General features: G+C 39.7%; 1 non-coding gene across 1 annotated transcript; it reads left to right on the forward strand.

The window, feature by feature from the left end:
- The first annotated feature begins 3701 nt into the window (after positions 1 to 3701).
- On the forward strand, positions 3702 to 3807 carry LOC145625919 (small nucleolar RNA R71). The gene has a single exon (XR_014110812.1). It is a non-coding gene; the product is annotated as a small nucleolar RNA R71 (small nucleolar RNA).
- The last annotated feature ends 1185 nt before the right edge of the window (positions 3808 to 4992 follow it).

Genomic DNA, 4992 nt, shown 5'->3' on the forward strand with positions numbered 1-4992 from the left:
TTTGGCCGAATTTGTTGGATTTCAGAGACAAATTTGTGGGTGTTTTGCTGTAGAAATTCGCTGGAATTTAAGAACTCTTGTTTTTTTTTTCTTTTTGTATAGTGAATGTAGGTACCTGATGAAAAACTAAGGTAAAAAACGCAGAAAAACCTAAAGCCAAAAGAGTTATTTGCGTCACTTTATTATAAAAAAGCGACGCAAATAACCTTGTTTATAATGTTGTACAATGTACATATGCGTCGCTCATTAGTAAAAGAGTGACGCAATTTACTTAATCACTTATTTGCGTCGCTTGCTAACTAATGAGTGACGCAAATAAGTTTATTAATTGCGTCGCTTTAATAAATAGGAGCGACGCAAATGATAGAAAGCTGAAATGCACTTGAGTTTTGCGTCGCTTCTTAAATAATATGCGACGCAAATAATTTAAAAGGAAGGTAAAATAATACATTTGCTTCGCTCCTTAGAATGAGTGACGCAAATATGGCGACGCAAATGTACATTTTTCTACTAGTGAACAAGAGTTGAGAGAAAAGTTAAGAGAGAAAAAATCCTAAGTATAGAGAGAAAGTCTAAGAAAGAAGATCTTCAAAAATCCGTACAAAACTCATATATAAAAGTTTCCTAAAACAAAAATTAAAACTAAACTAATCAGACTCCATAAAAACACGCGCCCGATCAGGCGAAGGGCCGCCCGATCGGGCCCGCCTTTTCCTTCGCGCTCCTTCTCAGTAGCATCGCCCGATCATGCTAGACGCTCGCACGATCGGGCGCGCTATCAGCTACGCACAACACTAAGCTTGTTGCGCCCGATCGTGCTAGACCTTGCCCGATCGGGCCCTTGCTTCACTTCGAGGCTCGGACTTCGATTGGGCTTGATTTCTCGGCCCAATCCGAATTTCCTCTTCGGGTCTTGAATACTCAGTCCAAATACCTCGCGATCCCAATTACCGAGCCCTTAATCACCGGCTCGATGACTCTAACCGGCCTTGGGCTTCAAAGATGGTCGTGCACTTCTAATTCCCGTAGTCGCTTCATGAAAAAACCCAAGAAAATGCTCCAAAGGCGCAATTTCCTACAAAACTGAACAAAGACTACGAAAACACTAGAAAACACAAATTAGTAATAAAAGTGGCTCGAAAGAGCCAAAAACACTACTAATTATGACCAAGGGACGGGGGTAAATTACTATATAAAATGGACATATCATGATTCCCGCATCCAAGAGCTTGGTGATCTCTTTTTTCACCACCTCTCCTATTTGAGGGTGTAGCTTTCTTTGTCGTTCAATAGAAGGAAGGGTGCCTTCCTCAAGCGTTATGTGGTGCGTACACAAAGCGGGGCTTATACCTTTAAGATCATCGATAGTATAGCCCAAAGCACCTTGGTGCTTTATCAAGACACAACATAACGCTTGAGCTTGGCTCTCGCTCAAGGATGTACTAACAATTACGGGGTAAGTGGAATTTAGGCCTAAGAATTCATACCTAAGGTGTGATGGTAGAGGTTTGAGCTCTACCATAGGCACACCTTTACCTTCTTTTGTTGCGGTCGCTTGCAAAGCTTCATGGCTTGAGATCTTCAAGCACAATTGTTCATCAACTTCCTCCATGCTTCCATTAAGCAATTCCTCATACAATGCTACCTCCTTGCATGGTACACCTAGCTTGTCTTTGTTCAACAAAACATTCTCAAGAGCATCGTTAGAGGTGAGCAAGTGCTCATGCATGGAAGACATAACATGATCAAAAGAGTCAATCATCATGCAATTTTCAAGAGTAGAACTTGGATATTTCATGCTTTCATTCAAATCGAATTCTATGACCTCATCTCCTACCTTAAGGGAAATCTTTGCACACTTTACATCTATCATAGCACCCGAGGTAGCAAGAAATGGTCTACCTAGAATAATTGGAATGGTAGCATCTTCATCCATTTCTAAAACAACAAAATTCACCGGGAACACAAACTTCCCAACCCTCAATGGAACATCTTCCACTTTACCTTTTGGAAACTTGATTAACCTATCGGCTAGTTGCAAGGTAATGTTAGAAGGTAAGAGTTCCCCTAGATCAAGTATTTGATAAACCGAATATGGAATTAAGCTTACACTAGCTCCTAAGTCACATAAGGCATTATCAAATTGCATCTTGTTAATAGCACAAGGGATGGAAAAGTTTCCGGGGTCTTTCAACTTGGGTGGCATTTTGTTCATGATGATCGCACTACAATTTTCAGGCAAATTGATTGTTTCCACAACATCACAAGTCCTCTTTCCGCTCAAAATGTCTTTGAGGAATTTGGCATAATTAGGCATTTGGTTGATCACATCAGTGAAAGATAGAGAAAGGTGAAGTTGTTTGAGCATATCAATAAATCTCCCAAATTGCTCATCCAATTTGTGTCTCATGAATTTTTGGGGATAAGGAAGCTTGGGTTTTACTATCTCTTTCTCTACTCTCACCTCTCTTGGTGTCTCAACCACAACCTCATCTAAAGATGCTCTACTTCCCTCATTCTCAACCAAAACTTGCTTGTGGACCTCCTTGTTATCACTCCTCCTAGGCAATCTCTCCTCAAGAACCTTACCACTCCTTGTAACAATAGCAATCACAGGTTTCTTGGGATCTAGGCCTTGGGAAGGTAAAGAAGAAGGGCTTGCTTGGTCTTTCAAAGCACTAGCAAGTTGAGAAATTTGGTTTTCGAGCATTTTGTTGTGGGTCATCATTTCATTGAACTTCTTGTCACTAACGGCCATATATGTGTTCAAAAACTTGGTTTGATTTTCAATTATTTCCTCTAAATTGGTCCTAGAAGAAGAAGATTGTGAATAGGAATTTTCACCTTGAGTCTTTGGAACAAATGCGGGTGTGGGACCTTTTTGAGAATTATTTTGAAAATTACCCCTACCTTGATTGTTCCAATTACCCCTATTTTGATTTTGACCATAACCTTGATTATGGTTTCCACTACCTTGGTTATGATTTCCATAACTTTGGTTTTGATTACCATAATTTTGGTTTTGATTTTGACTACTATAACCTTGATTGTTATAGTTGCTACGAGAACTTTGGTTCCCTTGGTTCCTATAACCACCACCTTGGTTATAGTTGTCAAAATTACCTTGGTTTTGGTAATTCCTATTCCATTGACTTCTTTGATTATCAAACCTTTGCACATTATTATTTGACACATAATTCACATGCTCACTCTCACTATTATCAAAATCATCACCACATTCCGGAGAAGCATGAGGGCAATTACAAGAGTCATGATCATAAGATCCACATGCATCACAAAACAAGCAACCACTAGGCATGTTATTTGAAGAGGGAAGGGGTTGAGAGTTAGAAAAGGTACCTCTCCCCTTAAATTGGGAGGGAGAATTCGAAGCTTGAGAAAAAAAGGAGCCTTCCAACTTGGCCTTGATCGCGGTCATTTCTTTCCCCAAGTTTGTAATTTGTGAGGATAAGTTATTGATCGCATTTAGATGGTCTATAGAGTACACCGAAGAGCTCTTGCTAGTTGAATCCCTCTCACCATATTGCCAATCTCTATTGTACTTAACCACGTCCTCTATAATGTCCACCACTTCCTCTTTCGTTCGATTCATTATGGGACCTCTGGCACCCCCATCAAGGCATGATTTGCCTTGAGGACTTAGGCCACCATAGAAAATTTGAATGACTTGATAGGTTGGAATTCCGTGGTGGGGACATTCCCTTTGGTACTCTTTATACCTCTCCCATGCTTCTTAGAGGCTTTCATTAGGTCTTTGCTTGAACCCTTGAATCAAAGCTCTAGCCTCCGCCGTTTTCTTTTGTGGGTAGAATCGGGACAAGAATTCCTTGGTGACTTCGTCCCATGTTCGAAGGGAATTTGGCTTGACCTCCTTATCCAACCACTCCAAGGCTCGGCCTATGAGAGAAAATGGAAACAACTTTAGCCAGATGAATTCTTGAGACACTCCGTTCACTTTGATAGTGTTGCAATACTTTTCGAACTCCTTGAGATGGTTCAACGGACTCTCATTCTTAGCTCCGCTATATTGTCTCCTTTCGATCAAAGCGATCATAGCCGACCAAATTTCAAAGTCATTCGCCGGTGTTGTAGGTGGAGCAATTCCACTCTCAAACTTGTACGCACCGGGAATTCCCAATTCTTTTAAAGCAACTCTTGGTTGATCTCCCATGCCTAGTTCCTCTTCAAATCCTTCTTTGGTTGAAGAACTAAATTCAAAGGATCGACTAGCAATTCTTTTCGTTGAAAGAGTCCTTTCGATTTCCGGGTCAAAAGGCACAATGGATCGATCACGAGCTCTATGCATGCAAAACTCAATGAAAATATTAGTAGCACGGCTACAAATGTAGACTTAAGAAACAAAATCTTTTTGTATTTTTTTTCAATTAAAATGAAATAGACTCAACAACTAAAGCTAAACACCAATTTCACTCCCCGGCAACGGCGCCATTTTGATAGAGGAATAAACTAGTCGTTAATTGCCTATCCCAAAATCAAACACTATTTATAAAATCCTAAACCAACCTAAAACAAGTATAGATAAGTATAGGGTCGAACCCAAAGGAGTTAGTTGGTCTTATCTCTAGCCTAAATCAAGCTATTTCGGAGATTGAAGTGAGAAAATGGTTGGTGTTATGATAGCTAAATTAGACTAATCAAGTAATTCAATAAGCTAAATGCTAGGGATATTGGTTCCACATGCTAATTCAATAATCGTGATAATCGACAATTTCTTCGTTTGATTCAAGCATTGCAAAGGACAAACAATAGTAGCAATCAAGAGAGTTCAAGAGCTATCTCCTAGAGGCCAAACTAGGGGTCACTATGAATGGCTAATCAAGGAAATTCACAATCAAACTCAATCAATTAAAGCAATTCTCAAATTGATGGTCATGTCATTAAGAAATGTAATGCAATCTAGATTAATCTTATAGGTTGATCATTCCTAATCTAATTCATCACATGTAAAAC

Source organism: Chenopodium album, chromosome 3 (assembly GCF_948465745.1).
Source record: "Chenopodium album chromosome 3, dcCheAlbu1.1, whole genome shotgun sequence".
In the NCBI taxonomy this organism is placed as follows: Eukaryota; Viridiplantae; Streptophyta; class Magnoliopsida; order Caryophyllales; family Amaranthaceae; genus Chenopodium; species Chenopodium album.